Below are 22,462 nucleotides of genomic sequence, written 5' to 3' on the forward strand. Positions count from 1 at the left end.
GCCAAGCACTACCCACAGTGTTGTCCCTGCATGTTGTATATGCTAGTTTCAGTCACCATATTAGCTAATTTATGTAAGTGATTCTCTGCCTTTCCACATAATTTGGAATAATCTGGAAATACAATTTAGCTTCCTTATAGAGTGTTTTTTACTAGCTAAAGGTTAGGTTGATTGTTAGATTTCCGGTCTTTAGGAAACCCAGTAAAATATTCTACTCAGTTTGTGATTTTATAATTGTCCATCAAATGTTATAATTAAAAATCATATTGAGGGTCATCATGTCCTGCATGCAACAATATTTGTGTGTGTGTGTGGGATTTCCTGACGTACAGTTAATCACTGAAAAATGTGATTTAAACACTGTAATAGTCAAAGCCTAACAGGAGTTCTGTACATTGCTGGGAAAGACCTTTCTATTTTTACCTGTATATAATTTTGTCATTTCTTTTATATTTGGTTTAACATGAGGAGTTGTGGGAGTGTTGTCATTTTAAGGTTTGAATGTTTGCTGAGTTTCATTCAGCTTTTCTGAGTAAGCCAGGGTGGTAAGAATGGTTCATTGCATGTAGTCTACTGAAGCTGCAATACACCAAGGTTTAGTTTTGTGTTTAGACATCCAGTTTATTTCTCTGATTAATACGTCTGTGCTGGATCTACTGTACTAGTTTTTTTCTTTGGTCTGTATGATAACATGAGGACCTTCATCTTGGGCCTCCTTTCTTGTCTATAAGATGATGAAAATATTATTTGCACTTGGTTTAAAAGGTTAAGGCATAAGAACTAAGAAAGTTTATCAGCCTGATGAAGATACATAATTTTGAAATTTTCCTCATGAAAAGCAGGTGTGGATGTGGTTTTCTTACATCCCAATTATTTGTAAAAGCAAAAAAACAAAACTACATAATAGGCCTAATCTCATTTAGTTTACCTTCTACAAAATAACATCAACTGTAAAATCATATTATATTTCAGAGACCCATTTTTATGGCCATTTTTCACCATCATCTATTTCACATTAAGGCCACCATTGATTTCAGTATCTTTTCAATTTCTCTTGAGTCATGGGCTCACTCTGAAATTTACTCCTATTCTTTAAGATGCATCCAGAGGCAGAGCAAATTAGAGCAATTTTTTTGTAGAAGCAGAGGAGCCCGTTTCAGTACTAAAATTCCCAATGTTTCATAAACTGTTCAAATGCACACACCTTAAAACAAGTTTTCACATTTCCGACAAGTGTGAAAATGTATGTGCGAAGTGCAGAAACGAAATATTTGCTCCTGCAGCTCCTCCAGAGCCTCAGCCAAAAATCTTCCTGCCTCTTTATCAGTTCCCAGTCACCTCCCTCTACTGATGACATACGTCTTTAAAGTGTTGTACTAGTTGTCCTAAGTTTGTGGTTGGTTTCCTGAAGTCCCCAGTGAGAAGGTTGGTGTGCATTGGAATTTGTCCAACTGAGCCTGTTTGCTTGGAGTGGCCAGTCAACCTGGGCAAGGCACCCTGTCTGTCCCACTTGGGTTACCAAAAACTTGTGCCAGCTGTGGGCTCCTTTCCCAGTTTGCAGCACCAACGCACACACCCAGGCGAGGTATTTCTACCTCTTATTCTGGTTTGTGCAAAGGAGGGAGCAGGGTGGTAGCCCACGAAAGACTGGCTCCCCAGTCATCAAAACTTTACACGATTTGTACATTTTAACAAACAAACATCAGCATTCATTGCTTACAGATTACGTGACTTTCATTAATTAGTGCTCAACCCCCTATTTGCCATGCTAATTAGTCTGCCGGTGCAGTTCTTCCCTCTGTCTGACTCCGGGGTCTGGTTGGAGTAGGTGGTCACTGAGTTGGTGGCCACTGCTGGAACTACCTCTCCCCCAGTTACTGCTCAGTCCTGAGCTTACTCCTGGTGGCTCTCATCCAGACAGGCCATTCATCTTGGGACTGCCTTTCCTTCTCCCTAAAACAAGCACTAGCCAAGCATATAATGTACACAATGCAATTGCTTAATCAGAGCTGTCTAGTTATGATCTACATCTACTGACTGACAACAACAAAAATTGCAAAGTTGGCTTCAGATCTTGAGAGGCTTGATCCAAGATGTGCATATGCTTTTGTTTGGATTCTGAGATCTGCAGCTGGCCTCCATCATGGGAAGCGGTGCAAGGGTATGTGCCGATGGGGTGGGTGAACTATGGGGGGTCACTGTGAGGAAATAAAACATCCTTGAGGCTCTATATAACTGGTCTGGGCATAATGGGAAGCAAACTGTCCCAGCCTACTGTAGCAACAATAAGTGTTCCTGACTGCATACTTGATGAGGAGAGCTGGGCTAACTTGGGTCCTCACAGCAGAGTTTTCTCTTGCCCTATACAGGGTTACAGTGTTTTCCTGCTAGCTCTTGAGTATACCAGGAGATCTCTTTACATGTCACAGTTACTAGAAAAATCATCTTTGTGTGCTTCATTGTCCCATGAAGTCTATGTGAGACAAAATACCAAACTTTACTTTCACTAGGTAGCCTCTGAACTTTTTCTGGTCATTTTTATTTTGTCCCCTCTCACATTTACATCCAACCTTTGAACAGTGGGGGCAAAGAAACCCCAACAAACCAATGAAAAATAACCAACCATGTGCTCACAATATTTTTGAGATGAGATGGTTGTTTTCATTCATTCTCAGTTTTTCCTTTCTCAGAGTCAAGCCTCCAAGAGGCCTTGGTATGAGGAAGGAAGAGACTTTAGGAAGGATATTGCACCACAGATTCTGTTACATGAGCATGGGTTTTCAGTAAGTAATTTTAAGCCAGGTATGATACACAACCAGAACAATGTAGATGAAGAATGAGAGAGGATCTGTGTGACGCTGCAAATTGCTCAAAAGCTTTTTAGTGAATGTTTCTGGACAATAATATTGTAATGAGGGAGAAGCTTGCATTTGTAGAATGCAAGCCTCTTCTGTCTGAGCGGTGATCTGTGTCAGAACACAAGGGGTGCTGCTATGTTGTGCTTTGAAAATTGGGAGGATGCTGATGCTGAGGGCATCTCAGTTCCAGCTGAGTTCTTCAGAGCTACCTACAGCTGCCAGAGACAGTAATTTTCAGGAACACTTGCAAATATTCCTCTTTTTGAAAAAGAAAGCCCATTCATACTATTTAAGAAGGTGTGTTGGGGTTTCTGTATTGGTGGATTTCAGTGGCAAAGAGTGGCTTGCAATAATACTGACAATTTGGCATTTAAAAAGGCAGTTTCTATCCTAAAAGCTTGAGACTTTTGTGGGCTTCCAATGGTAGTCTTCCTGTTGTTCTTCTGATGCTTGCAGGTCTTATTGCTGGTGAGCTTTTCCTTTACTAATGCCATTCCTGCATGCCCAGGCAATGTATGTAAATGTTTCCTTTGTAGTCTAACTTTGCTTTCACCTCCTGTATACTGCCTTTTAGCCATGGAGTTCCACCATAAGTTCTTTGGCTGAGCTGGTCTTCTGATATGTGTACTTCACATTATTGGGCTGGACTGTTCTGTGCTCAGAGAATGTCCTTTGACCTGCTTGCTTTATTGTGATGCTTTACCATCATTGCAGCTTTCAGTGGGATCATAGCTACCAGTCCCCAAATTGGCTTTCCAAAAGTCCATGGTCTGTACTCCACTGCTCACTTCCTCTCTGCCCCCAGGGTTTAGAATTCCCCTATGTCATGGGCATTACCACTGAGGCTGCCAGTCATTTTTGTATCCTTAATTGGTACTTCCCAGCTAGTGAATCGCAGATGTGCTTAGCTGTACACCAGCCCGGGTTAGCCTGTATAGTACCTGTATTAAGGAGATACTTCTTAATTGGAATAGAAATTCTATCCCTTCCCTTCCCTTCCCTTCCCTTCCCTTCCCTTCCCTTCCCTTCCCTTCCCTTCCCTTCCCTTCCCTTCCCTTCCCTTCCCTTCCCTTCCCTTCCCTTCCCTTCCCTTCCCTTCCCTTCCCTTCCCTTCCCTTCCCTTCCCTTCCCTTCCCTTCCCTTCCCTTCCCTTCCCTTCCCTTCCCTTCCCTTCCCTTCCCTTCCCTTCCCAGAACCTTCCCAGAACCTTCCCAGAACCTTCCCAGAACCTTCCCAGAACCTTCCCAGAACCTTCCTTTCCCAGAGCCTTCCCTGTCCCCACCTGCTCTGTTGCTTTTTCAAGGAGATTAAAATCATTCACAAGAACCAAGGTTGTGATCAAAAGCAACCCTCAAGTTGTTTAGGGTGCCCTGTCTATGTGGGAGGTCTGTAAAAATGGCTTTTATCATGATGCCACGTTTCCTGACATCTTTTCTGATGTGGCTCCATAAACCCTTATCCACCTGTTGTCCACTAAAAGAGCTTCATAGATCCACACTGATCTTTTGCATAAAGGCACCCTTTACATTCATCTTCCCTGTCTACATTTTCTGAATAGCATCTGTTTGTCCATCACAGCTCTGTCATTCCTGCCAGATCTCAATTATTCCAGTCACGTTGTATGGTGACTGGATGCAGAGCTCTTGTTCCTCCTCCTGTGTGTTTTCAGACTGCATGTGTTACATGTACACTTCAGACAGGGGCCCCTTCAGCCTGTAGTGTTGCTGCTTAAGTGCCTCTTTTTCTTGTTGCTCAGGGTCCTTTATTCTTTCTACTGCTACTTCCCAGTTCTTCACTTATCTGTGAGCGTCCCTTCCTAGTTGGAGATAATGTGAATTTGAAAGTAACTTGGCTGGTAAAAATTGATGTATTGCCTTGACTGATGCTGCTGTGCAAAGAAGTAAGTGGAGAGCATAACATCCATTCACACTGACTATCTTCTGCCTGGTGCAAACACTGGTACCTCCTCTGTCAAAATCTTGTGTGTTAATTTGTGAGTTTTTGGGTTGTTCGGTGGGTTTGGTTTGGTTTGGTTTTTGGTGTTTGTTTTGTTTTTGGTTTTTTTAAAGATTGTTCAAGAAAAGGAAGTGAGGAAAAGGAAGAGAGTTTGGTAACCAACTTCAAATCTCAAAAAGAATTAACAGTTTTATGAAATGTGCTAAAGGCTGTTCCTGTTATTAGGGTTGTATTAGAGATTGCTGCTCATACTATAATCTCTTCTGTGGCAGGATTTATCACTTTGCAGTGAAAACATACTTCAGGCAATAGAATTTGGCATTCCTGGCCTGAGTCCAAGTAAACGCTAATGTTTGGTTTCTTTGTTCCTTTTTTAATTTAAAAACATAATTTCCTTTTGATTTGAAAGACTCTGAGTAGTAGAGGTTTTGTGGATTTGGCTGGTGTTTATAGTTCCTGCAGCTATATTCTGTTTGTATACAAATTGCTGGGTAATTAATAATGTGATCTAATTTGTTATGCACACAGTGTTAAAATTGAACTTGAATGTTTACTGTTAACTAACAGTAAAGCTTATATTGAGAATGTATTGGGGTTTTTTTAAATATCCATTTGAATACATTTTCATGTTTCCCTATAAACACACGAACACACCATGCACACACACAGTTTGTTGGAGCGGGAGAAACAGAGCTGTGACTTGAGCAACTTCAGTTTGCCTGTGAGTGCTCTGAACTGATTCCAGTTAGACTGATAGCATAGCTTTGCCTTCCTGGGCTGCGTCTCCTGCCATCTGAGTGCATGCACATTTCTGATTGCTCTTCATTCTTTACAGTCCTTCTTGCTGCAGTCATTGTGTAGTGACCCAGTGATTTGAGCAGGTGATTAAAAGGAGGTCTCTATTTGTGAATTACTTTGCAAGAGGGTGTTTTTGAGAGAAGCCTGTTCAGCAGATGTTTACTGTATAATGGTAGGTAGCTCTGCATCAAATTCTAGTTTTTGTTTGCTAGCTTCTAATGTTTTGGAGAAGTGCAGGTGAACCTTTTGTACCCGTAAGTGGCCTACCATGTGTAGGTTGTGGAGAGAGAGTTTGAGTAGGATTTTAAACAATAATTCATTTTGTAGTGAGTTGTGGGGGTGTTGTATGACATTTAGCTAGAACAAGTTTACTGGTGTGTTTAGAAAACCAAGGTTGCAGCTCTGAGGCAGTTCAAATTGGCAAAAGCATATTTTGCTGGGAAAAACTGCCTCAATTTAAGTTATGAAAAACTGTCTCATAGATAATTTTTATCTTCAACCTAGGATTGCTTTTGAAATGAAGTAGTGTATATTACTTACTTTTAAATTATGTTCATGTTTATGTGTATTGCCTTGGCCTTTTAAAGCTGATGTTAAAGTAATAAAGTTAAAATTTGTGTCCCACTAATTTTAACTTTATTGACATGTGTTGAGGCATCTCACAGATTTTACAAACTATCAAATGGGCAGGTATAGCTACACACACACATTGAAAGAAAGAAAAACATGAGCCTCCCTCTGCTTCATTTAGGATTTTAGTTCATTTGTATGGTAGCCGAAGGCACTTTGCTCTCAGCCTAACGTCTGTCCAGTTCAAAACCATACCTAGTTTTACTGAGTTTTAGTTACCCTGCAACACCAGGTGGAACAGCACTGGGGAGGATTCACAAGCAAACTGTGCATTGCTTGTTTTTGTGAATGGAGCATTTATGGCTTCTTGATTTTCTGTTCCCTTATTTTTCCTAGGTATAATGAAGTGACAAGACTGTTTCAATTATGATAGAGGACAGTTCTGCATTGGGAAACTTTTGTTAGGCAGTTTCTCTAGGTTATAGACTTAAAGTAGATGCAATCCTTAGGGTAGAAAGAAAAAATTTCTTTATATCCATTATGCTTTTGATGCTTAAAAATGAGCAGTAGTTTAAGTTATTCTTCTCATGCTACACCTCTGTTTATAGTAGGAGGGCAAGGGGATGTACTTCTGCTCATAGCAGAGAGTTGCACTGCGGCAACTTTGGTCCAAGTCACTCCAGATGTCCCATTCACAATTGAGCTTGGTAGTGTTATGCCAGCTTTTCAGGTAGCACCCCTCTTGGTCAGTTAGTGACTTCGGAGCATGGAATTAAAGGATGTCTGAGAAGACTGGATGCATTCAGAGGAATATTTCTACTGTTGTGTCAGGAGTCACTGAGCAGGTCTGTTGGAGACTGATCAGGGAAACTAGCTGCAAGATCCTGGACTTCCTGTGCACATTCTTGGTCATGGATCTCCTCATTGTGTGTGACCCAGGCTGCTTTTGCTGTTGGCTGAAGAAGTAGTGAAGTAGCAAAGAAAGGCTCAGCACATGTGTGGTGCCTGGCAATGAATGTAGGTGCTGTAGGATTGACAAGCTGTATGAGAGGAGCCTGGTAATTGGAAGGCATCTCAAATGTCAAACATCTATGGGTTAAATATCTGATACAGTTAACAGTTCAAACATTTTTACAGAACCATTTTTAATAATCATCCTGTAGTTATTTTAAAATAATTTATATTGTGGTTTCATAATTGTTCCATTCAAGGTCTTTTGTTTATCTGTAGTAGTACTTCCAGCAACTACCAAACCTCAGTAACAAACCAGCAATTTGCTTTACATTTCAGAGAAACAATCTACTTAGGTTTTACAGCTTCATACCTTGAAAACAAATGCTGTTGTAAGTCAAGATATGATGTCCCTTACTTTGTTGTTGGTTTTACTTAGCATATGTTTATGCTAGTATGCCTTACATTTTGCTGCTTTTGAATTCATAAAGGTTGTGCATGCTTTCTGTTTACCTTTAACATGGGAGGAAAAATGCCTGAAGCAAAACCCATAGGCTGCCACAAAAATGGCTTCACAGGGAAACTGAGTTAGGCTGGTTTTAATTTATTTAAATTGCCAATTAGGATACTTCTTTGATTCATGGTTTTCAGTTTAACTTGGAGCATTCATGTAGAGAAAACTGGAATCTTAGTAGTCAATAAGTGTATTTTCTATTGAACATAACATTTGAAACCTTATTTGCTAAATTTTGTGAGGAAAGGAGGTAACTTACAGGCGCATTTAAGGAATTTATATAACTGCACATTATATTGGCTTCTTATGTTCTGTGTTTTAGGCTTTTGAAAAATTGTATGGTTTACTTTGTTTTCCTTGATAAGATTAATTTTTATTTCTTATTTGATGATGGGCTTCTATTTAATAGAAACATGAATTATATTTTGACAACAAGCTTGTTAAAACAGTCTTGAAAGGCAGATGTGTTTTGTCAGTATGCTGAAAATAAAGTGGCTTTGAGAAATCAGGAAAGTAGAAACAAAATGATTTGGAAAAGATGCAAATTTAAGCTTTTTTTTTTGATTGGTAGTATTTGTAGAACTAGCGATTTAGCATTCACTTGCACTTTGCCTTCTTTTTCTGGTATGTAAAAATTAGACTGTTTTCTCCTATAATTTGTAATAAATTTCCTAACTTTGAATGAGCAAGCTATTAAACTCTTTTCAATGGGAAGAGGAACAAAAGGCATCAACTTCTGAAAGAAAACCCTAAACATCTCTGACTTCATTTGACTGGCCAAGAACTTCCTTCAGAGACTTGACTGATCCTAAAAGTTCAGGACTAATTTCACTGTCTGAAGTATTTTATTACCTTTTGGTTTTTGTTCTAGACAACTTAGGTTTGAATTTCTAGTACATTTGAAAATAGCTTTGATTGAGTTTAAATTCAGTATCTTAATTTAAATTTATGTATTTTTTTACCTGCTGGTTTCCAATATTCAAAGACTTCCTTGGATCAAAGATTGTAATCAAGGTTGTGCATACAATTTCTGTATTGGCCCATCATGATTTTTCTTAGACAGCATATTACTATGGCATTCAATTTTTCTGCATTTTTTGCCCTTTGTTGTGAAAGGGTTTGGAATAGAAATGGTCTTCTGAGAACTTCTCAGTAATCTTATGTTTTAAAATACTGACAAGTAGAATGTACTTTCCAAAAAATGGGTCTGTGTGGCTATCTCAGTGGACCTCCAGGTAGAAGAATCTTTTTGTATGTGTATTCTGTATGCTGTGAATTAATGAGAAATCGCCTGTATGCTGCATATTTTATAGAGCCAAAGGGAGCTAACCTTTACCTCTGGTATTACTCATGCTGTTAGTTTTGATGTTCGCTATATTAGGCCATTTGATTCCAAATATTTAACACAGACAGATGGGTGCAATCCAGCTTGTGTTGCTTGAATAGATAATTGACAGAAAGGTAAATTACCTTTGTAATGGATATTACCTGCAGTGATTTCAAAATAGCATGTTAGTTGGAGTTAATTTTGTTAATATGCTCTTTCCAAGAAGAAAAGATTCTTTTCTGTTGAGAACCTTCGATGAGTTTTAGAAAATGCAAGGATTATCAGAAGTGAAAAACTTAATGGAGTTTAAATTAGTTATGAAAAGTAGAGGACTGAGAATAGCTCAAATTTATGAGGGATGGATCTGTCACTTTTCACTTGTCAGCAGATGCAACCTGCAGATCCAGGGTCCCAGAACTATTGTTTATTTTGAGCTTTTTTTGTTGATGTTGATATTTGGCTATGCCAGATGGAAAAATGAAGTGCTATCTTCTGTGCTCTCTCCAGACGGAATTGCTATTGACCAGTACTGCAACAAGATTATTCATTTATTCTGAAGTATCAAAGCTTCCAGAGTTTCTTTTCTAGAGTTATTAATGTCTAACAAAGGTAAAATAAATGTAAACATTTGCTCCTATTTACAAATTTAACTCATTCCATGGCTGGCAGGTTTCTAATCTGAATGTTGAATATGTACCAGAAGAATGCTTATGTTAACATTTAATGATCTTGCTGAGACATGGTAGCCTGTGGAATGTAGATAGACCAATTTCTTTGTTTTTAAAAGAGAAAAGCCAACGTTGTGCAATAAATGACTTATGATAATGACTGATCCAGCCATAGTGAAAAGTTGCCCTATTTGGTAAAAATACTCAATAGGGGAGTGTGGGTGTTCTTCTTACACTGAAAAATAAGCATATTTAACCCTGGAAAGTTTTCACCTCTATCCTAGGGCATATGGTTGTTTTCAGAAGAGTTTTTTTGTCTGCTGGTATTGCTGGAAAAACTAAAGAATTTTTCCTGTGTTAAATTTGGGAGGACTATAGAAGATACATTCTGCAATCTCCAGGGTCCAGGACAGAGAGAAACGCATTTTGGCTCAAGAAGTGAACTGTATCCTGAAGTGATTTTGCCCCTCTTCTCTGCTCTTATGAACCCCAGTGGGAATTCTGCACCCAGTTCTGGGGACCTCCATACACAAAAGGCATGGACCTATTGAAATGGGTCCAGAGGTCAGCCACAAAAATGGTCGGGGGGCTGAAGCACCTCTCCTTGGAGGAGAGCCTGAGAGTTGGGCTTGTTCAGTCTGGAGAAGTCCTCCAGGAAGACCTTACTGTGACCTTTCAAAAGTATGAACAGAGATTTACTGCCAAGGCTTGTAGTGACAGGACAGGGAGCAAAGGTTTTAACTGTAAGTTTGTCAGAGTACTTCTTCACTGAAAAATTTCTAGTTACCTAATATGCCTTTCAGATTTAAAACTTGGCACAGGCTTGACCTCCTGTTCACTGAACATTATGCCAGTGTTCTGATTTACTCTCCTTATGGATGTCCTTTTAAATTAACCTTTAAAACTCAAAATCATCAAAATAAAAACCAGATTTCTGAAAGGCTGGAAACTGAAAGCAAGAAACCTGATGCTTTCTGCATACCTGATTGCTGGCTGAATTACTTGTAGTTTTACCTGTTGGTTATGCCTCTAATAACTGTCTCTGACATTTGCACCAGAACTAAAACTGGGGATTATATACCAGTTGATATCCTTCCTCAGGATAGGCAGTGCAGAAGAAAAAGGTTTTGAAAATAAGCATAGAGTGTGGACAAAGGCAAGTGAGATACAGGTGATGACAGGGAGGGAGAGCTGTGGAGATGCCTAGGCATCTTGGGAAAGGAATATCAAGATTGAACATAGTAAGCAGTAGTGTATCTTGGTTTTAAAAGCCAGAGTACACAAAAACAAGTTGCAAAGAGTTCCCCATGACAGAATTAGCACAGAATTGTTATTCTGTAAAGCTTAATGTAATTTACTTACTGAATGTTACTCCAAAGACTTAGAATCTGCTTTTTCAGAGAAACATTCATCATTTGATGATATGTAAATATCAAATTTTATTCTTATTTTCTCAGAAGCTTTTTCTTATTGATGATAATGATGCTGCTGCTTGTGATAAACCAAGTTGAGGTTCCTCAGAATGTTTCTATCTTCAGAAAAGCCTTGTCAGCTTGAGACAGGACGCATTCAGAAAGGGAGGAAAACTGTGATATTGTGGGATTGAAAACACAGGATCACAGAATTTCTACGTTGGAAGAGACCTTTAAGATCATGAAGTCCAACCCATGTTCTAACACCTCAACAAGATCATGGTACCAAGTGCCACATCCAGTCTTTTTTTAAACTCTTCGAGGGATGGTGACTCCACCACCTCCCTGGGCAGATGATTCCAGCATTTGACCACTCTTTCTGTGAAAAACTTCCTCCTTAATTCTACCCTGTATCTCCCTTGGCGCAGCTTGAGACTGTGTCCTCTTGTTCTGTCTGTTTTTGCCCGGAGAAAGTTGCCTGGAAAAAAATCCCTATTATAATTTACCACAAGCAGCGCTAGGTTAAAAGAGGAGTTCTGTTGACCTTCTGGTCTTTTCCTCCAAAGTATCTTCTATGTTATTGTCATAGCTTGCTTTGTTCAGGGGACAGAAATATTACTAAATATTTTCTATTAGTTTTTTGAGAAGTTGGTGTGGTGTCTCAGGCTTCTGATGGCCTTATAGTCTGCATGTATGAGAAAAAGACATAAAGTGTTGATTGTTAACATAGTTTTCTTTGAAACAAGACTGAGACAAATGCTTACTAATTGGAGCAAAACCAAGAAAGACAGGAAGAGAGAAAGTTATTTCATGGCCTGTCAAATGTAAATTAACTTTTTCATTTTGTTGGGGCAAGTAATTCCTTACTGATTACTAATGTAAGTTGCAGTTGTAAGCACTTAATGGGCTGCAGGGAGGTGAGGGATGTGGAGAGCTCATACACAGTAACAGAGCACTGTTAAACTCTCACTTCTCTGGATTCTCTCTTAGACCAGTTTTGATTGTGTTGAAGTTTTCACATTTCATTAAATAAGCTGTCTTTGGAGGGAGCTTGGCTCTGTGTTGTTTGAAACAATTTCCTAGAGGTTGCTCGATCATGCACCTTTAACCATGCTTTCAGAATTAATTCTGTTTCAAACAGATATTTGCAAATTCAGTTCCTAAGTAGGAAATACCTCTTTATTACCCTTCGCTTTATGGTTAGATTGAATATACAGTGAAAAAAAAGACAAAAGAATAAATAATTGAGGTGCATTTAAAACTTTGTTTCTGGGATTACACTGACATTGTTCTTTCCTATCTGTGTCAAAGACTACAAGAATTGGTACCAACGTTATTTTTACCACTGAAGCATTCGCTTCTCCAGGGTAGGCTGGATGGGAGCTTTAAGGCTGTTATTAGGAAAACCTGATCAAAACTGAAAACTCCAACCAAACAACTACCACAGCCTTTCTGCAGATTAATGCTAAATTTCATAAGTGATACCATCAAGAAACAGGCAGGGGGTAGCAAGGTTCAGAGTTAATATTATGCTTCTATGCCTGTTTAGTTTTTTTGTGGTAATGATGGCTGGTTTATGTTGGTAACAATAAATGTAAGCTATAGAAAGCCCTTTATTGACTGCATCCAGAAAGTTTTTGTAAGCAGTTTTTTATTTTTTAGAGACTAAATGAAATTCTCAAGAGAAGATTGATTTCAAGAAAATCCGTTTAATAATGTAGTTACAGATAGAGAAGAACAAATGCTTGAAATTTCAGGTAGCTTTTGAAAAATAACTACGATTCAGGAGGCACAGAAATTCAAGACAACTGAATCTTCAAAACCAGTAATTCAAAATCCTATAAAGATGGAAATAGAACAGTATAGAGGATATCTGTGTGATCTTTTATGCTTATACTGGGCCTTTAATGTAGTGTAGTTGTGCCTGTTATTTGCATCTCTTGCTTCAGCTCCCACACAGTGGTTGATGAAAACTGAATTCCAGGACAAGATTAAAAGATTTTATCTTTTTAAAATGCTTTGTGGCTTGCCAGTTTTATTCTTTGTTCTACAATTGATTTACTTTCAGTAAAAGTCAGCCTTGAGTTATTGAAATACCTGTTTTATCTCTTTTTCTAGCTGTTTACATAGGCTTTATAGTAACTGTTTGGATGCCTTTTGGGCTTATGGTACTGCTGTTTGCCTCCTTTTGAAACACAACAAGAAGAGGCAAAAAGTTTCCTTCTTTCTAAGTAGATACTGAATGTCCTTGAGGAGAGGCTCCTTATGAAAAGGCACTGCTATATTTTGGTCCTTCAGTACTATTTTCTGTGATGAGTTTCACTACACTCTTTGTCTATAAATGAATGTTACCGTTCTCTCTGGAATGGCAGTAACTGTGCATTGAAGGCTGTAAGCATCCTTTACTAGACTACACTTGCACAGAAGCAATCCTAATGAAACAGCCTTCAGGGAACAGCAAGGAAACTGTGACTAGCTACTAAGCAAAGCAGCCACAGAGACCGGCACCACAAACTGGAGATGTTGTTCAGAGTTTCTTAGCAATAGTGTCCTTCTCTTGCAGGATTTTAATGCAGAAAGGGCGTTTCCTTTTAACTTGTTAATGAACTATTAATTGTTTTTGTTATGTCTCAGAGATAACTCCAGAGCTGTGAATCTTACTGTACACAGGGGAGAATAGAATGGAAAATAAAACATTGCTTGTCTTTAATCTCTGTGTTTTAAAGCATCAAGCTTTGTATCTCAAGTATTCTTTGTTAGGTGGGTATTGTAAGAGTCCTGCAGTACAGCAGTTAAGAGGAAGTGTGTTTTTGTGCTTTAGCTGCAAATGTCATATATTTCAAGTTGAAACTTAAATTTATGTCAGTTCTTCAGAAAATCACCTCAGAATGATTTTGTCATGAGAGAAGATCTAAAGAGAATGAGAGCTTAGAGGGGGAGGAACTGGTGTTGTTCAGTTGGTTCAAGTACCTGAATGCCATGTCCATGGGAGGAATCTCTTCTGAATCTGTACATCTTGTCTGCAGCAGCATGGAATAATCTGCAGAGTGTACAGGTAGATTACCCCTTAAGAAACATGTACTGATTGTGGGACTAAGTCAGTTTTTGGAAAATGGTTCCCTTTCCCACACAAAAGTTGGCTTATATATTAGGTGTTATTTTTGTATGTCCTTAGAGCAGTTGAGATGGTTGAGATTCATGTACCTAAAATCATTAATCCCGTAGGCACTTCAGGCTTTCTTTTGGACACACCCTTTTTAAAAGGGTTAAAAAAAGGGCCCTGAAATTACTGACCAGTGAACCTCACCTCTGTGCCCAGCAATATCAGAACAGATGCTGCTGGTAGCTATGTCAAATCATAAGGAAGACATGGAGGTGCCTGGAGACAGCAGGGCTTCACCTAGGGCAAATCATGCCTGACTAATCTCACAGCCTTCTATGATGGAATCATGACTGTGTAAGTAGACCAGGGAAGAGCTACAGATATCTCCCTGGACTTCTGCAAAGCCTACAGTATGGTCCCACACAGTGTTCTTGTTGCTGATTTGGAGGGAGTAGGATCTGATGAATGTACTGTGTGATGGGTAAGAGATAGGTTGGCTGGCCATGTCCCAGAGTTACAGTCTGTGGGATCTCAGCACCCCAGGATGGAGGTGCAGAGTGGCCGAGAACACCCTTGGGGGGCCCGGGAGTCCTGGAATGTTGCCAGAAGTGTCTGGTGGCAGGGCTTTGATCCTACACAGGAGACGACACCTGTATGAGGACTGGGAGGAATTCACTGGGTGAATGGTGAAGGGATAAGTTAATTAGAGTGTAAAACACAGGGTTTAGGATTTTGGTACAGGGGGGTCTAAAGAAGTAAGATGGAGGAATTGGGGCATGTCCTGTCCTTCTTCTTCTTCTTCTTGGCCTCCATCTTCTGTGGTGATGGTGGCACTTTGGGATTGGTTATTACTAAAAGTGCACCGGTTAATAAGGGTAGAAGGTATTGGGGAAAAATTATAAATATTGTACACGTAACTTCGGGTATAAAGATAAGTGACCGCCCGGGGGGTTGCAGAGTGTGCCCATGGCTGACTTGCTGTGCAGACCTCTGTCAGGCTGAAAGAAAATCTTTTAGATAAACAATTAATAAACACCGAGACCGAGACAAGATCAGAAGTCTCTCCTCGTCCTTTGAAGCGCCGGGCTCTTCAAGGCCATCCCTGGGCCTTTCCAGGCCACCTAGACAGCACAGAGAACTTACAACAGTCAACAGTATCCATGTGGAAACCAGTAATGACTGGTGTCTCTTGGGGGTCTCTACTGGGACAAGTACATTTTGATACCTTAATCAATTGCATAAAATAATTGAGCAGAGCCTCAGCAAGTTTGTGGATGACACCATGCTGAGTGGTGCAGTTGATAGGCTTGATGAAAGGGATGCCATCCATCACTAGACAGCATTGAGCCATGTGAACCTCAGAGGGTTTAACAAGACCAAATGCAAGGTCCTGACCCTGGGTGAGTGTGATTCCCCATTCCCATGGAGACTGGTGAATGAATTGACTGAATGCAGCCCTGCAAAGAAAGACTGTGGGTGTACTGGTGGAGCAACATTCACATGAGCCAGCAGTGTGTGTTTACAAGTCATGGTTTAGAACCATGTCCTCAGCTGTTGGAAGAGAAGCATGGCCAGCAGGTCAAGAGAGATGATTCTACTCCTTCTGCTGCACTCTGTTGAGACCCCCATCTATTGTACTGCATCCAGCTCTGTGGTCTTTGTGGTTTTAAATGGAAAGAGGGTAGATTTCGGAATATATGGAGGATAGAAGGAAGAAAGTTAACAATGAGTGTGGAGAAACACTGGAGCTGGTTGTCTGTGTGGATTTTGTGGAGAAGTTATAGAAATTCCATCACAGAAAGTATTAAAGGCAGGTTGAACAGTGTTTTGAGCAACCTGGTCTAATGATAGCTAGACTAGATGGTATTTAAAGGTTCCTTAAAATCCAAATGGCTCTATGATTCTTTGAAATTAGTTTGTACCCTAATGAATGAGCAGTGAATTTTCTCAGTGGACTTGAACTGTCATCTGATGCAGGTTTTTTGGTTGCAAAGTTTTTAAATGATTTCCTGGTCCTGATTTATTGTCAGTCTTTCATGTTTGACACTTGCACGAGACAGCTGGAAACAGTGTGATTTTTATGAACTTAGTTCATCAGAAATAGGAGTATACAAACGTAACAGATAGGGAATCGTCAAATTAGCTTATCTGACACAAATAGTACTTTTGCTGTATTTATGTAGTTATTTTTCTCCAATTGTGACCTTCTACTGGGAAGCAGACTTAACACCTTGCTAACATTTTGTTGATGCTTGGCTGTGTAGCCTCTTCAGGTACAGTTCATGTCTTGACTTTTGAGTGTTAAGAGCACCAGTAAAATATTGGTACTGTGTTTATGGGTGTAGTAATATTTCTACATTAAGCTGATTTCCTGAAGGTTTATTGATGCTGTAAATTTTTTCACCAGATGATTTCTTGCTGAACAGCTCCTTGAATAAGCAGGAGAAAATGATCCCCAGAGCAAAGCACTGTCAATAAACCTATGGAAAACATTCCTTGCCTTTCTATGTGCACTGTAAAGATATGAAACCTCAAATTTTAGAATACTTCATGGTTATTGAGTCTTTGGTTATTCGGTAATGCTGCACTATTAGTTCAGGAAGAAATCTTTTGATGTACTTGATACTCGAGCTGTAGGGTATGTGGGTAAGCAAGTTGCTGGTGATTTGAATCCTTCAGACACTTAATCGTGTGAAAGTGACTCTTTTTTTTTGCAGGTATGCGTTTACCTTAAAAATATGCAAATATTTTCAGAATTTAGACCTTGCAAGATGAAGTTGGGTGGCTGCCAAAGCAGTGGCCTCTCTCCTTGTCCCAGACTGCTGTGGAGGGGATGAAACCATCTGGTTGACTCTGTGGGTTACCAGGCCATCTGAAGTGTAGTTATCCTCATTCTTCCCTAAAAAAACATGTAGCTGCTAAAGTTAGTGGAGAAGGAAGAAGGCAACTGCTAGGCCACAGTACTTCCTTGTATGAGGTGAGGGGGCCCTTATTATAAATGTGTTCGCAAGCATAGTGTTAAAGAAATTTAGATGAGTTTTGTTCTCATCTCCCTTAGGTAGTTTATTGCATGTCTTGTGTGACAGTCTGGAAAAATAGCAGTATTAAGGTCTGGGATCTTGCTCTTCGCCGGTTCATTGTTACCAAGTAGTTGCCTTGTGGTCATCTTCACACCTTAGGTCTTAGGTTGGTTTTGGTGGGGGTTTCTGTCAGTTTTATGGTCCGTGTTGAAATATGGCTGTTACAGTTAATAAACCACAATCTATGGGCTGTCTACTCTAACTATTTATTTAAAAATTATATTTAAGTCCCTGGGTTTCTCTTTACTAACTATTATTAATGTTCAGATTTTTAGCTCCAGGTTTTACTATAATACCTCTTTGACTTACACAACATAGCCTTATAGTTCAGATAAAGTTCAGCTTGCATCCTAACAATTCAAGCTACTGATACCTACTTCCAAATAATATAACATTTTCAACACTAAGGTAAATGGTATGTGGATGGGGTTATATTCAGATGGCTGCTATAAGGGCCATTTTGTGGACAGTTCCTGGAGTAAGCTGTCCAGTTTGTACCTGTAAATTTAAATTAGATGTTCCTTGAAGTAAAAGTGTTTATGCTGTCTTGTAGAGACACAGCAGAAACTTGAGGTAAAAAGATCTTTCTTCAGTTCTGATTTATAGATGAGTTTTCTTCAGTTCTGATTTTTAGACGAGTTTTGTTTATGAAGCTGAGGCCTGCCTCATATTCAGGCTTTTTGCTGTACTAAAGTAAATTTATCTGTTCTTTTTTTAAGCTCTGAGATTGTTGTTTGTCAGACTTCAAGGTTTTAAAATACAAAGAACCCTTTAGGTTGCTCTCCTTTTCTCTAGAAGTGTCTTGGAGGTGTCATACAGTCAGAAGTTTGACTGGAAGATACACTTAATATATATGCAATTAATGTAGGCCCAGATTTTGTTTTGAACTCTCAGTTTTGTCATTTTCATCCCATTTTCTTGCTGGTTAGTAAGCATGCTGTGTGTTTCTCTGATAGCTGCAGAAAAAAGAAAAGCTGAGAGAGCTTTTCTTGCAGAGTGTTACCATGCTTCCTGATGATTACTAGATATCTTAAGTTTTCACTGGGTGTGTGGAATTGAGGACAGCACTCCTTGGCTGAGAATTACAGTGGGGAAAATCAGTAAGGTTGACTTGGTCAGGATATGGAAGGGGACACCAGAACTCAGAAAACACCAGCAAACCTATGCTGGTTGCAGTTTGACAAGAGCATGGATTTCTTGACAAGTAGAAGAAGCGGGAGAAAAGGAAGGAGAGAAGTTCAGGAGGCATTTAACCTTTTTTTTTTCTGCTTTAGTGGCTTTAGGCTGCTTCCTGGCTAGAATGTGTTCCAGAGTTTTATCACAACGCCTAAGATAGGTATTCTCCATGCTGAGGAGTTGCTTTAAATTATCAGTGTTGTGTCCCATACCATGCAACTGAAAATATTAGCTCTTCCTACAGTGTAATAGATTCTTTCATCAACTTAAGGTAAAGTGGATGAAAATCCATGGGAATTTCAATTTGTTGGAGTTTATAAAAGAAGGAGTGGAAGGAAGAGGGGAACAATGGCAATCCTAGTATGAATTCTATGCAGCTAGCATAAATGTATCGTGTTTCTTCTTTGTGGTCAGATTTGCACACTTAGAGAAAAAAGTTTTAAAGTATTATATACTTAATTTGCAGCCTTGTTCCTACTTGACCAACCTCAGTAACTGTATCTTTTATTGAACTCACCACTAACTTTTCTGTTGTAACAGCAAAGTATTCTGTTTACCCCATTAAGTAAGTTCTTCATTGCAGTTTGAAAGGTTCAAACTGGTTTAGAAGGTGCTTCTAAAATCTAAATAATATGCCACAGGTACAGGAACATTGTTGACTAGTACATTATAATAATCTGCAGAAGTGGTTTGCATTATTTTGTTGGAAGTTGAGGAAGATCACAAATAACTTAACCTCCCTTCCTTGTATCTTTTCAAATAGACTAACCATCCAAGGCTGTACCTTGCCAGATATACGCCATTCAACTCACAGGTTTTTTAAAGGGAGCAGTTAATTAAGAGTCTAAGGTTGATCCAATTCAGACTTTGTTTCCATGCATTTCCTACTTTCCAAACTCTAGTCTGCAAATCAAACACTTAGCCCAGAACTTGTCTGATTCATGCAAGTTAGTAAGACTGAAGAGATTTCCTCTATAGATAAAGCAGGTTTAATAGTATAGGTATTTCCTATGAGACTGATGCTGGAGAGTCAGTGAATTTATTAATCAGCATCATTCACTTAGGCAGTGAGATACTTCCAGTAGCACTGAAGTTTCTGAATTAAAAGATTTGAATTCACATCTCTTTTTCCCTTGGACCAGCATTGTGTGTGTTTGGATGGTTTAAATTGGCAAGCATGACACTGGCCCTTCAAACCTGATACTGATTCTCTTTATTACAATGCAGAAGTTAGACAGAACCATGAAATTCTGAAGATTCTTTTTGCTGTTCAGTTTAATGTGGGAGTTTAGAAAAAAAAAAAGCCCCTTTCCTATGGTAACTGGGAGGTGTAGCAGTCTTTCTTTCTTGCCTGTTCCAAAAGAATGGATATTTTTCCTGGAGGGCAAGTCATAGTACTAAGCTGGTATCTCACTTTATTTGAAGAAGGGTATGCAAAAGAATTTAACTGTGTTTAAAGAGGTTACATATATATATATATATATATATATATATATATATATATAGTGCATCAATTGAAGCGCTTTACTCTCTACCCTGTCTGATACTGGTAATGGTGAAGGGATGCCTGATCTGATGTTTCACGTATGCCTGCTGTGTTTTGGTGGTGTCTCAGCATAAATTGAGGGTACTCTTTTGTCACCCAGTTATTGGAAGCTGTGAGTCTGAGAAAACCAGCTGACTGTTACAAAGTGCCCTGTTACTTGCCCAGCATGGAAATTGCTTTGTGGGAGAGAGGAAGTTCAAACTAGGATTAGGTTTGAGAAAATGATGGGCATTAGACCTCACAGTTGCATCTCCTGAACACAGTATCAAGGAAGTGCATTTGGGAAGGCCTGTGTGCTATGTTCTGCTCCTTACATAGGAGTCTTGATGGCGTTTTCCACACTCTCAGTCAGCTTTGCAGAGATAATTCTTCAGTCAGAATTAAAGCTTTGATTGTAGTAGCCCTAGGGTAAGCTAGCCCTGGACTGCAGTTGGTCTTGAGTTGGTCTGAAATTCCTGTCAATTTGTGGATATGAACGCAGTTTAACGGAGTTTGTATTTACTCCCTGCAGTCGGTGCAATGCAAATTGGCTTTTGTTCCTTTCAGTCCTTGGGCATCTCTAACGGTTAAACAACAATTGAAAAGTCTTTGGCACAGACTAGAGAGCTGCTGAGGTCATCTTTTGAGATTCTGACTGTGATCTTCCTTGCAGGTAGGTGAAATGTGATTAACCTGTCTTCAGGTTTGTCTCAGTGCAATCAGACAGAAAGACAATGCTTTAAAAACATAACTCAGTTATTAAAAACTGCTTTTATATTTTATGCGTATAAATGTAAAAAATATTTTTAAGATCAGAGAAGTCCTACAGGACTTTCCTGACCATTGAACTCAACATTATAGATTGCACTGTCATGAAGCAGAGCCTTTAGGTGGTAGTCTGCTGTGTCAGTGTCTTCAGATCTGTTACCTCTGCTGGCCCATTCAAGGGACTGTACTATCAATGCTATCTTTGATGTAAACCCTTTTCCAAAGGCAGCTTTTGGTGAGGCTGTTGGTGAAGTCAGCCAGCTCACTGGTGCAAAGCAGCCAGGATGTGTGTAATGCCTTCACTTCTCGCAGTTAGGGATTGTCTTATATCTTGTTATTGTACTGTAGGGTATTAGTTGACTGCAAATGAAACAAATATGTCATAAAGGCCATGAAAATCCTTAAGAGAAAAAAAAAAGCTATTTAAAGGAAAACATTGACATATTCTCTGCTAACTGCAGAACAGATCGGTTGGTTAGCAGGTTCTCTGCTAACTGCAAAATAGTTGAGTTTGACTGAAATATGTAGATAAAACCCAAGCTAGAATTTTTTTTTGGTAATGTGAATATTGTTAGAATTTAAGGTATAGCATCATGAAAACTGATGAGCTGCCCTGGTGTATTATGTTGCATTAACTAACTGGAAGCTCTGCTACTGGAGCTATGTTGCTTCTGCTGGTATCTGTTATAGCTAGAACAAAGTCAGCGTATCATCATGATGGCGCATGCGATCACGGTTTGTGAAAAGCCTGTCTGTAAAAAATATAGCCTGTAATGCAAGGTCCATATTTATGAATTTTAATTTGTTAGAGAGTAAGTCTTAGGAATTTAACCTCTTGAAATTCCTTTCATTATCCACATGTGTGGATGCCTGAAACAAGTTTATGTGTATTTTTTGTGATTTGGCTGAATTTACCTATTTTTTGTTGGCTATTTCCTTATTTTAGACCAATTCAAAAGGTTGTATTTTACATCAATTCTGCCTCTGGTGTAATGGTCAGAAAGATATCAAGCTTTACCTTTAATACTGTGTTCTCTTAAGTTTTGTAGCTTGCTTTGCTTTTGAGCTTGAACTGATTCCAGTTCAAGAAAACACGTGGAGTGCGTATAGTGAAACACTTGCAGTTTGCTTACGTCTAAATCAAGTGGGAGGGGAGCACTGCATATTTCGAACAGTTTAAAACTAGTTCTCTTTTCCCTTTTCACCTTGAAACTTCAACTGTATAGTGATTTCTTCTTTGCCTTCTCTTCCTACAAAAAAATACACAGTATGATCATGCATTACTGTTGTTCAAGCCAGTACAATGACTCCTATTGCAAAATAATATTTTTTCTGAAGTGGTAAGTCAGAAAGAAGCTTTGTGAAATATTTGCATATATTCTTTGGACAGAAGTCTCAGGACTGGAGTAAGCCTTTGTAGGGATGTACTGTCCCTTTTGTTCCTAGGCTTAAAGAAACTTGTATAGAAACGTTAAGCAGGCAGAAATTCCACTACAAGAAAATTGTACACAATTAAAACTTTGACCTTGGAATTCTCCTCTTTTAGTCTTAATTTATTGCTGGAATGAGGCTGCTGGTTTGTGGTTACCAGGTAGTACAGTATATGAACTTGAATTGCATAGCTTCTCCTTATTTTTATATGCCTGTATGTACTTTAGTGCATCTGTTTGTTTTGGATTGATGAGCTAGCTGTAATTTAATTCTGTTTAAAATTCTTAAAAAATATATGTGAAGACATTGGCACACTTATAAAATG

At 39.0% G+C, this 22,462-nt stretch overlaps 1 protein-coding gene across 1 annotated transcript in view; it reads left to right on the forward strand.

The window, feature by feature from the left end:
* Positions 1-22,462, forward strand: part of RNF38 (ring finger protein 38) — a 105,854-nt gene that overhangs the window by 31,081 nt on the left and 52,311 nt on the right. The window lies entirely within an intron of this gene.

This window comes from Ammospiza nelsoni, chromosome Z (assembly GCF_027579445.1).
Source record: "Ammospiza nelsoni isolate bAmmNel1 chromosome Z, bAmmNel1.pri, whole genome shotgun sequence".
Lineage (NCBI taxonomy): Eukaryota > Metazoa > Chordata > Aves > Passeriformes > Passerellidae > Ammospiza > Ammospiza nelsoni.